This window comes from Ambystoma mexicanum, chromosome 7q (assembly GCF_040938575.1).
Source record: "Ambystoma mexicanum isolate Mex_15411 chromosome 7q, UKY_AmexF1_1, whole genome shotgun sequence".
Taxonomy (NCBI): domain Eukaryota; kingdom Metazoa; phylum Chordata; class Amphibia; order Caudata; family Ambystomatidae; genus Ambystoma; species Ambystoma mexicanum.
In genome coordinates, this window is record NC_090941.1 from 446,496,623 (window position 1) to 446,509,042 (window position 12,420).

Consider the following 12,420-nt stretch of genomic DNA (forward strand, 5'->3'; position numbering starts at 1 on the left):
TTCACCACAACGTTTTAACCAACTACATTTTGTTGGCTACATTTTAATTGGATACCATATTTACTGCAGGAAAACCCAAATCACTTGTCTTCTTGATTGCTGCTTTAAAATCAGCAATGCTGCTATTGTTCGTTTCTTACAGACGTGGGGCCTCATTACAACCCAGGCGGTAAGTTCCCTACTTTACCACCATGGTCTAAACTCTGTTTACACCATGGTGGATGGCAGATTTACCGCCCCATTTCAAAGTTGAGTGGGGCGGTAAATCCCCATTCCCCATTTACCCTTCCCCATTCCCATTTTTGCCCCATAGGGCATAATGGGAGTGGGGAAGGTGCTAATTACGGCACTGTAAATTATGGTGCCGTAATTAGCACCAAGGTGGGTTAGCGCCTTGCATTTTAACGCCTGCTAAAAGCAGGCGTTAAAATGGTAATCAGGCGTTAAGGGTTAACGGCGCCAACGGCGCCTTTAAACCCTTAATGCCTGGGTTATAATGAGGCCCGTGACGTCAGTTAATTAACTGATTTATTTATATTCACATTTTGCTAACTTCTCTCATGGTTGCATTGAGATTTGTGTTCTCAGAACCTTGAATGGGTTAATATGCATAGAAAGTTCATTGTTTTGTTTAATTCACTTATAAATTTCAGACATTTATTAACATACATTTGTGTCACGTCTTCAAAGTAGAGGTGAGCGGAAGATCCACATATACATGTGGTTTTCTCTTCTATCTTCTCTGTATTTCCAAACATTTCACCTCCTAACTGAATGACCAAGAGTAACATTTTATGTTAACCATCATTTCTCTTCTTTTGCCAATACAATACAAGTATATATTTGTTAATGTATTATTTTATATCTGCCTACACAATTATTGATATTTGAAATTGGAATTCTAGAATTAAATAACTGTTTAAATATGTGTATAGTGCATAGACTTTTAGGTAACTCAGATACAGATACATTACTGGACATCAAAGAAATGTGAAATGTGATTACTATTTACATTTCCGGAGAAAGTTTTCACCTTGGGCTCAATGACAGTAGTTCCATATCCATCACATATTATTGCATAATGTATGCAGTACAAGCTATACACATCTAACAGCAGGCTCTAAATCTGTGAATTACATCCATCTGAATGGCCTCCATCCCAAAAAATAGTGTAGAAGCTACTGCAGCACAGGTCATTTAAGATACTCACATAATTCACAAAGGAAGGAAAATATCTACTCACCAAACAACACCAACAATAAATGTTTAGGAAGAGTGCAGCATTAAATAGGCGGAGCAAAATGATAAATACACAAATCAAGGAAGAGGTCAATTGTTATGTTACTTACATAACAGACAACATATCTACACTGTCATTAGTGAAGATATTGTATAGGTGGGTGCTCCCTTTTCCACACTAAACTCCTCCTTCCCAAAAGAGTTGGTCCACAACTACCACACAGTGTGCAGACTAGGTGACCCCAAAAAAGAAATGGTTAGATGGGAAGTAGACAGCCATACTCCTAAATGTGTCATATATATTAGTGAAGCTTAAAAACAATATCCATACAAGTCAAACTATTTACCCACCTAAACCTTGGTGTGTATGGGTGAGAATGAGGTGGCTGGGCAGCACCTCACTCTATGTGATATGGGGCCCCGGGGTGGTATTAGGAGGATCCTTTTATCTTTCCCCCCAACACTGTATGAAAGGCACAGTGACTCATCATATATGCATTTGGAGATGATACCCATTTAAGAGTGGTGTAAGCCATATTAGTAATTCCACCTGCTCAAGAGACCAGGCTATATTGTTTCGAATCGACCTTTGCAATGCAACAGCAAGGGTTGCTTCAACAGATTGCACAAGTCATTTCCAGAGCTAATAGAGTTCCACTCAAGTGAAAAACAGGTAATATAGTGTCTCCCTGCGTGAGAGAGGGTACGCTGAGACATAGGTCCCTTGGTCGCTGCAGCATAGAGAACTAAGCTGCACCTCATTGACGAGGCCCAACAAGGAAAAACATGTCTGGGCTTGCTTTTGGTTTCGTGCTGAGGGGACCAGGCTTACCAGTTGGGGCTGGCCTACTCCCATTGGTGGCAGTACCTGACTTCTTTGCATATGGCTGAACCCCTTTTGCAATGGAGCAGATTGGCAAAAAAAAAAAACAATGGTGTGGAAGGTTGCCCAGAGCACTGCCAGACACTCAGATTTATTCAAAACCGTCCACCCATCACTTGTTTGCTTACATGCTCCACATAGGTAGCACTATCCCCACTTGCAACTCTCTGGGTGTGAACATCATCATACATGCCTGCCAATGAGAAAACCAAGTTGGTCAACAAGCCTCTTGTAAAATTGCTCCATCTGCCTCCTGCAGAGTGTGCATGTCCTTTCAGTTTTTTTTATTTTTTTTATTGAGAATGATGCAGTTAACCATTAACCAAACCTGAGCTTAGTGTATCAATGACACACAATTGCAGACTGTTGATTCCAGTCCCGCTCAGGGGTTGAAAGAAGATTGGGAGAATTTAAAGAAGCAGGGCAGTAAGCAGGAGAGCAAAGAGAGGCTAGAGCGGTGGGAGTGAGAGGAAAGTTTAAAAGGAAAGGTTGAACGTTGGGAAGAAGGGGAGGTTGAAGAAGTTGGAGTTGAAGTTAGACAGAAGGGATCAACAGAAGGGAAGCAAAAAGCTGTTTAAATAAGTGGGAGAGAGAACGACTAGAAGGAGAAGGAGAGAGCTGTTCGAAAGTTTGCAGAAAGCAATGGCATAGAAAATAACTGGAGGTAAATAACAGAAAACGTGATCTTTTAGGAGAATGGTTAATACCAATTTGTAGAGGAGGAGGTGGTTGAGAGAAGCAGCATCTAGTTGACTGGCCTCAGGCAGTGAGAGGTGGCTTAACATTAATGGTGGAGGAGGTGAAAAGAGGTGGATGAGAGTAAATGAAGCAGATTAGTGTAAGGGGTCAGAAATAAGAGACAGACACAAGGATTTTGTATTCTTAAGTAAATACATTTTATTAAACAAAATTGGTTGAAAAAACACCTCTCTAGCCCTATTTCTAAAGAGGAACTTCCCTATCTAAAAAACTAAAACTAAGGATCTGTCTGTATTCTGACGTAAGTAAATGAAAAGCTGTCCTTGTTTCCAAAACAATTTATCCTGACGCTCAGACTTATAAACAAACAACACAACACAAGGTGCAACGTAATGTCGTTGACTTGATGTTAGAAAAAGTGTATAAGACCAAGAGTATCAGAATTGAACAAATGAACATGTTCTCTAAGGTAAAATATCCTTGGATCCAGAAGGTGGTTGCCTTCCCCTAGATTATCAAACAGGATAGCAAAATGTCTCTTTACCTAACAGTTCCATGTTGTCTTTAATGGACTCACAAAGTTCTTGTTTAACCAAAAAGTCTGTTCAAGCAAAAAGTTCTACAACAGTATTTTTGTAAAAGTACTTGTATCTTGGCAGATTACCTGATATACTTCCCTGCCAGGAATCATTGTACAATCTTTAGCTTCCTAATGTACCCACCTGCAAGGACTTCTCTTTAGGATTGTCAGTTTGCCTACTGTACTCTCCTGCCAGAGATATTTGCACAACTTCAAATGCCTGATGTACTCACCTGCCAGGACTTCTTATATGTTTCACAGTTCCTTAGTAGGCCACAATAGCATATATCATATAGCGGTTGGTATATCTATATGTGGTGATATTTCATTCAAATATGCTTGTTCAATCTTCTTTCGCACAATGGCATTTAATGCACTTATGCTTGACTAGACATACCCCTGGCAATGCCAGATCTGTAGCTGACATACACGTGGGGGTCTGCTATAGCCTTGTGTATGTTACATTTTATTCCAAACAGTTATTTTTGAGAAATAGCATAATCAGCAATCTCCCAGAATCACCTAAACTGAGAGCATGGGGCCGGACCCCACTCCACCCCTGTGCAGGGTGAATATGTTCAAATGTCACAGTACACTGCAGAATGGTATACTGACCTTGGGCCAACATTTCAGGCCACCAACTGCTGTGGGTCTGGAGCCAAGAACCGCCAAATTGTCAATCTCCTGAAATGACCTATACTGATAGCACAGGGTCAGACACTTCCCTGTGCAGGGCAAATGGCTGGGGTTGGTGAAAAACACTTCCACAAATATATATATAAACAGTTTTGGATTTGCTTTGAAACTTTGTCTTGCCAGCATTTAAACATTCTTCTTAATGAATCTGTACTTTGCTTTCATTTCATTTTGAACAAACTTTGCCTTTGTATACTTTGTACATTAGTACTCGTGTACCATTCAATCACTGTCTGATTCTGTTGTCAGTACGCCCCGGGACCCCAGTTGTTTTGGATGGACTCACTGGTATTTCCCAGTGTCTATGATGTTGCTTGTGCGTTTTCATTGTGGCCTATTCCTCTGCCTCCCAGTTTGGTGTGTGTGGACACCTCTATCTAACACAGCTCCACGGTCACCTGCCAGTTTTCTCTCGTGGCCCGAAGAGAAGATTGCTGTATGGTTGAGCGGTCTAACCTGCAAGAGCTTCAGCACTGCTCCCGGCTTCTCCACAGCATTACTCACTCGCAAGTAGCATATATCTCACTTCCCTGGTAGCCTTATCTGCTTCAGCATCCTTCTCTGTGAGTCCTGCTTTCAAAAGCCTTCAAATGGATAACAGTGTTCCTTGCTGTACAGCTCGCTGCACTTCCCCTTCTTTGTATTTCAATGTGGTTGCCAGTTTTAAATGTCCTGCTCATTACAGGTGTGGAAAAACAACAAGTCTGCATGTTGCAGTTTGAGCTCTTATCATTCTGCATAAACTACATTCTCCTCCTCCTCGCCACAGTACATGAGGGGTTATATGAGTTGAAGTCCATAACTTCCTTTGAGCTTTTAACTCACGCCTGGGTGTTTTCTCTCATGGATTTCATAAAATGGTACTTCATGATCAAAATATGTAATATAAGAGGGTCTTCTGCATGGGAAAGGGTGGGGCAATGTGACTCCTCCGATGAAGTAATGACATCTCCCCGTAGTCGTCTCCTCCCATGCTATCCTCTCTCATAATACTCCCCCCCCAGGGTCAGGATCAGGTAGCGGCTGCCATCCCCTGGCCACATGGGAGGAGGTCACTGCTGGGGAATCCATGATGACTCCATTGGATTCATCACATACCCTTACCCTAATGTCACTGATTCTTTCATCACTTAGTGTACTCTCCTTTTCGGAATACTTTGGTGTTCCAGTCGTTACTTGCCTTGAAGGACCCCTGAAAAACCCCATTGACATGGGTGAGCCTCTGCAAAGACATGAGTGCAAGAGTCATGCACCGGATCTTAGATGTACAGCTTATTGTTGTTTGATGGTGCACAGGAAAGGAAAGGAACAGGGTAAAGTGTATTTCCTTTCCATGGGGGCAAGTATGTCAAGGGTGTTGAAAATGGAGAGGTGAAGGTTAGCAAGGGCTGTATCAGTGTGAAAGTCAGTGGCCGGAGTGGGAGAGGGAAAGAAAGTGGCAGCAAAGGCAACTGACACCCGCTTCATCGGTCGAATGTCAGAGAAGGAGACTGACAGTGCTGGCAAAGGCTTTGCCAGGGGACCCAAGAGAGCCAGGTGAGAGAACAGGAGAGCATGGTTAGACCAGGAGAGAGGAGTTCCAGCTCAAATGAGAGCCTCCAATATGTGTCCAGCTGAGAGTGTTGGAACTGTAGATGGTAGCACGAGCTAGCAAGAGGATTGTAGAGACTCCATGTCTGCAGATGAGGCATTCTAAGTAAGAGTAGTTATGAGTTGGTACGATAGTAGCAGGGATCCATTCAGGGAAGATCCGGGCCACTCTGCTCTCCGGTGATTTAGGTCTGGGCCTAACGAGAATCTTGTAGCCTCAGGGAGGAGTATCTCTATAACAGTGACATTCGCTGGCAGTGAACCACGTCTCAGTGAGAGCAAGGATGTCAAAGTCAAAGTCTTTGAGGAGATGACAGATGTCAGTGAAGTGTTTAATGGCTGAGCAAGAGTTGAGGATAGCTAAGTGAAGCTGGTTGCTATCATTGAAAGTCTTCCGAGGGGGAGTACAGGTATGTAGTATGCCCTTCAGTGGTGATGAAGGGGCCTGAGGAGTGGCAGAAGGAGTAGTGGCATGAGAAGGGTGGGGGTTGATGAGAGATGAAAGACACCTATCAAGAAGAAAAAAAGGTTGGACTGAGAGCCCTGGACCATGACAGTGTCATTCTGTTAGACATTAATGTTGTCCCAAGAGGAAGGGAAGTATTTCAAGAGAACTTCCCATCAGGTTCCACCATTCTTGGGCAAAGAAGAGAAAGAGGAGAGGACTGAGCCCATATGAGGAGTCCGAAGGTTCGGAGAGGGAATGACAAAGTGGATGTCAGTGTCAATCTGTCTGGAAGAAGATTTGACATATTTATCAGCAATGGGCATGTCTAGATTGGCGACCAGGAGATCTTTCTTGAACCTTTTCCATCCAGGCTTAGAAAGAGAGAGGATAGGTGATAGAGTAAGAGTTAGAGTAGATAGGCAAAATGGAAAGTGCCATGGAGGGAGAGAGCAGAGAGAGGGAAAGAAGGGGGAGAGAAGGATGGATAAACTGCGCAATAAATGACAAACTCACCAGTCGGCCTAGCAGCAAGACAGGCGCAGTTGAATCAGGTGCACAAAGGGGAATTCCAGGTCAGTCAAGACCCAAAAACAAGGGTGGAGTGATCTGCAGCATTTCCATATGGAAGGGAAACATGTGGTACCAAGAGTCAGAGGCAGCAGGGTTGTCACACTGCCATATGTCTTCTGATGACCAGCGTGTGCCGCTCCAGCGCTCAGAGGTGAGTCTGGAGGGGGTGAGTTGTAGGTATTATCCTCTTCAAACATCTCTCCAAAGCCACCTCCAGCTGACTACTCTTACCAATTCTCAATTCTCCAGGTTGCAGATGTAACAACATATAATTCCAGCTAGTGGTGAGGGGGGATAGGGATCCAACCCCTCCCCTCCTCAGTCGGTCTGGTCAGAGTGGGACTTCCCCAGACTCCAACCGGAAATCCCTCTGAATCAATTTCTCTGTGAACTTCACACTAAGAGTCACTGAGTTAGCACAGTAGTGCTCAATTTTACATGTCCAGCACAGAAGTAAAATACTCAATGTTAACGAAACTGTGACTTTCTGGTATTTCTCAGTGTGGTGATCACTCTAAATCCTATTACATTGCATCACTGCATTGACTTATTGATCAATATAGATATGTCTACCACAAATGGAGATAACAAAACCTGTTTAAAAAAAAAAGGAAAAACAGTTCTAATTTAGGTTGGATGTTCATGTCAAATGGTGCACATGCCAGCTATTAATTGATGATGTTCTTTACCCAGGCAAGAGTGCTTATTGCTGCGCTTCACTGTCTCTAATGTAAATTCTTCCTTTGTATGCCTTTTCCTGCAGGCTGAGGCCTGCCATTTTCAAGGCTTTGTTGCTTTATATGCCAGCCCAGGAGCCCAGGAGCAACCAATCCCACACTTACCGCGGTGCCTTGGACTTGGGTGTCGCTCGGCTTCTCCTGATGCCGCCATCTTATGTTTGGTCCCCCTGCACCACCCGGGCTACAATCACTGAGGATGCAGTCGGGTGGCGGTTCACCCTTCTCTACAGTGCCCTTTAAGATTAGGGAAGACAATGCCACCTCAGGCGCCGAGCACAGGAAACATAGTAGCTGCCATCTTGGATTACTCTGAGCCTGGCACCCACTCTTCAAACAGTTCTTGGGTCACCCGTCAGCTTAATGTTTGCAGCTCAAGAGATGCCCAGCAGCAGTATCGCTCTGTGTGCATGAACCAAACAGGACTGATCAAGGATATTCAGCACCCAGGTGCTAATCAATTAACGGACCCGAGAGTCCATGATGCATCCGGGTCAATCAACAAGCTTTCCCTGCTCCCACCACAGTCGGCGCAATCCTTGTGGTTGTGACACGATCAGTAATCAGTTTCCCCACGAGGCCTTACCAGGGAGTTCGTCTCCCACCAGCAGCACATCGGTCTCCCATGTGCGGTCTCAATCAGCACTCACCATCTTAGCCATCTTGGTGTTCGTGTTGGATGGATCTAGAAGCACAATTATTTTATTACCTTAGGTTCTTTCAGATCGGCAAAGGGCACTTGTTGGGCACAAGAGTTTCTTAATTCATCCTGTCTCTGAGATATCAAAATCCAATTGGTCCATCAGCAGGATCAGCCTCAGATCATAGGTTAATAACGGGATCCTCTTTAGCTCCATTCACCACCTCAACACTGCAGGCCTTGATTTAATTGAAATATTTACTTGGATGAGAGCCCTGACCTGCAGAGTCCATACAGTAGGCATCTCCCCTCAGTAACGTTAATAGTAACATATGGCATAAACAAAACAACTGTGCTCCGATCCCCGGACAAAAAGTCAGTAGAAGAATATGTTTCTAGTAAGGTCCTTTTTAAAATCAATTGCAAATATTGTATTCACGTCCTCACTGACCAAAAGGAGCAGAAAGAGACATGTAGCAAGACTATTCAATCACAAGAAGTCTGTGTACATATTTTCATACATACAGAGAACGTACATTTTTGAATGCCTTCATCAATCCAGTGCTGCGCTGCTTTTCAGCATAATATATTCCACTACATAGTTAGATTTTTCACTAGTGTCAGAATAGAAGTATGCTATACTTAAGCAATATGCCCCGACCGGCTTGGGCATTACCTAGTCAAGTAATGCCTCGGGGCCCATAGTTATAGGCCTGAGCGAAGCGAGAATGGGTTTTTCATTCTGATTCTCCCTCGCCAGGTACCAATGTTTAGTATAGGATACTTCCATTCTGTTTATTAGTACCCGGCGAGGGAGAATCAGAATAAAAGAACCATTCTGATTGGCCCTTGCCTTAGCATTACCTGGCCGGGAATCCATCGGATTCCACTCCTGTCCTCAAAACATTGTTAATGCAATACATTATTGCAATAATTACTTGAACCTTCAAAAGCATCCAGAAAAACAACTATCGAGTTTGTGTCACTGGGAAAAGAACCATCCAACCACTGAGATATATCTACACTGCCTTTTTTGTTTGGCTAGGCATGTAGGTTTCATGTGTTTTTTTAGTTAAAGCAAGTTTGGCTCATTATAAAAAAGTGCTTAGATAGTATGTGAAAACCAATCTGTGAATAATACATACAATCACACTAAAATACACTAAAAGAGGGGCATAAACATTCCTTTGTTTTATACCTAAACACGTACCCACATAGGTAGACCTGACTAATATCAGACAAATCATGTGCGATAATTACCATTTCATTTGATACTCTTTGCATAATATATCCATTGCAAAGTGTATTTTAAATACAACATTTTATACAAAATTAATAAAACATTGGGCCTCATTACGAGGTAGCCATGGTGCTAATAGCACCATGGCTATCCCCTTACTGCATTCCGGGTCCAGGTCTGGGTTCTCGAAATAGGGACTTACCGGGTCATTCCAACCTTGGAGGACCCGGTAAATCCCCATTCCGAGAACCATTTCCCATTCCCATTCGAGCCCCCATAGGGCTCAATGGGAATGGGGATTGAGCTAATAACGGGCCCGCTAATAGCGGCCTGTTTTTAACTCCCTGGTTCCTTAGTGGCTCCCGCTAAGGGTGCCTGGTAAAACCAGGCGCCCATAGCGGGACCCGCTAAGGGACCTCGGAATAGGGCTAAGGGTTTACCGGCACAGGTCTCCTTACCGGTGCCCGTTAACCCATACCGCCCACCTGGTAATGAGGTCCATTGTGTGTAGACAAAGCATATATTACAAAAAAATAGACCTAAGACACCTGATATATTCTGCGTGGAGGTCCCACCACAGACACTTAAACCAAGAAGAGTGAATTTGGGTTTTTTGGTCTAGTGGCTGGGTGTCAAGTGTCAGGAGTCTGGTATATTGGTCCACTGTGTGTGGAGCTAAGAACTGAAAGTGGGGTCTACTAAAGCCTGGCGTTTGAGAGATGACCAAGAAACTGGTCGACTTCTAGATGTAAATAGAGAAATTTCTTATGGTCCCTGCTCGTGACAGCCAAGGTGGGGGCACAATGACCACTGACCTTTCGGCTTGATTGACTATCAACCTTCTTCTGGAGCCAAGTGTTAGCAGGTCTGCCTTGGGATAAAAAGATATATGTGTACTCAGTATAAGGTATAAGGACGGGGCGTACCTGAGTAAGGATAATAAAAAGGTTAAAACACCCTTAAATTAGGGTAAGAACAAGTGAAAGGCCTATGGCCCTGTAACCCAAGGACTGACCTTAAAATAGAGCTGTACGGAGGTGGAGCTCTAAATATTTTTCTTCAAAATGATGGTAGACAAGTATGGAAATCAATGTCTGGAAGCAACTTCTGCAAAACAAAAGAGTTGATGGCTGGAAGGTTTAGAATAAATCTTGACCTCTGGCATTGCTCTGGGCAACCCTCCAGACCATCGTTCTTCGCCTGCCAAGCCATTACAAAAGGGGAAAAACCATATGCAAATCAGGCTTGGTCCCACCCCCAAAGGGGTAGTCCAGCCCGAACTGCTAGGTCACATCCCTTTTGCACGAGACCACAAGCATCCCCAGACATGTTTCAGCCTTGTTGGGCATCATCAGTGAGGAGTAGCTTGGGTCTCTAGGCCCAGCAGGCAAGGGACCCACGTCTGGGCATACCCTTCCCACTCGGGGTGACAATAGCAAAACAAAAGAGTTGATGGCTGGAAGGTTTAGAATAAATCTTGACCTCTGGCATTGCTCTGGGCAACCCTCCAGACCATCGTTCTTCGCCTGCCAAGCCATTACAAAAGGGGAAAAACCATATGCAAATCAGGCTTGGTCCCACCCCCAAAGGGGTAGTCCAGCCCGAACTGCTAGGTCACATCCCTTTTGCACGAGACCACAAGCATCCCCAGACATGTTTCAGCCTTGTTGGGCGTCATCAGTGAGGAGTAGCTTGGGTCTCTAGGCCCAGCAGGCAAGGGACCCACGTCTGGGCATACCCTTCCCACTCGGGGTGACAATAGCAAAACAAAAGAGTTGATGGCTGGAAGGTTTAGAATAAATCTTGACCTCTGGCATTGCTCTGGGCAACCCTCCAGACCATCGTTCGTCGCCTGCCAAGCCATTACAAAAGGGGAAAAACCATATGCAAATCAGGCTTGGTCCCACCCCCAAAGGGGTAGTCCAGCCCGAACTGCTAGGTCACATCCCTTTTGCACGAGACCACAAGCATCCCCAGACATGTTTCAGCCTTGTTGGGCGTCATCAGTGAGGAGTAGCTTGGGTCTCTAGGCCCAGCAGGCAAGGGACCCAGGTCTGGGCATACCCTTCCCACTCGGGGTGACAATAGCAAAACAAAAGAGTTGATGGCTGGAAGGTTTAGAATAAATCTTGACCTCTGGCATTGCTCTGGGCAACATTCCAGACCATCGTTCTTCGCCTGCCAAGCCATTACAAAAGGGGAAAAACCATATGCAAATCAGGCTTGGTCCCACCCCCAAAGGGGTAGTCCAGCCCGAACTGCTAGGTCACATCCCTTTTGCACGAGACCACAAGCATCCCCAGACATGTTTCAGCCTTGTTGGGCGTCATCAGTGAGGAGTAGCTTGGGTCTCTAGGCCCAGCAGGCAAGGGACCCAGGTCTGGGCATACCCTTCCCACTCGGGGTGACAATAGCAAAACAAAAGAGTTGATGGCTGGAAGGTTTAGAATAAATCTTGACCTCTGGCATTGCTCTGGGCAACCCTCCAGACCATCGTTCTTCGCCTGCCAAGCCATTACAAAAGGGGAAAAACCATATGCAAATCAGGCTTGGTCCCACCCCCAAAGGGGTAGTCCAGCCCGAACTGCTAGGTCACATCCCTTTTGCACGAGACCACAAGCATCCCCAGACATGTTTCAGCCTTGTTGGGCGTCATCAGTGAGGAGTAGCTTGGGTCTCTAGGCCCAGCAGGCAAGGGACCCACGTCTGGGCATACCCTTCCCACTCGGGGTGACAATAGCAAAACAAAAGAGTTGATGGCTGGAAGGTTTAGAATAAATCTTGACCTCTGGCATTGCTCTGGGCAACCCTCCAGACCATCGTTCTTCGCCTGCCAAGCCATTACAAAAGGGGAAAAACCATATGCAAATCAGGCTTGGTCCCACCCCCAAAGGGGTAGTCCAGCCCGAACTGCTAGGTCACATCCCTTTTGCACGAGACCACAAGCATCCCCAGACATGTTTCAGCCTTGTTGGGCGTCATCAGTGAGGAGTAGCTTGGGTCTCTAGGCCCAGCAGGCAAGGGACCCACGTCTGGGCATACCCTTCCCACTCGGGGTGACAATAGCAAAACAAAAGAGTTGATGGCTGGAAGGTTTA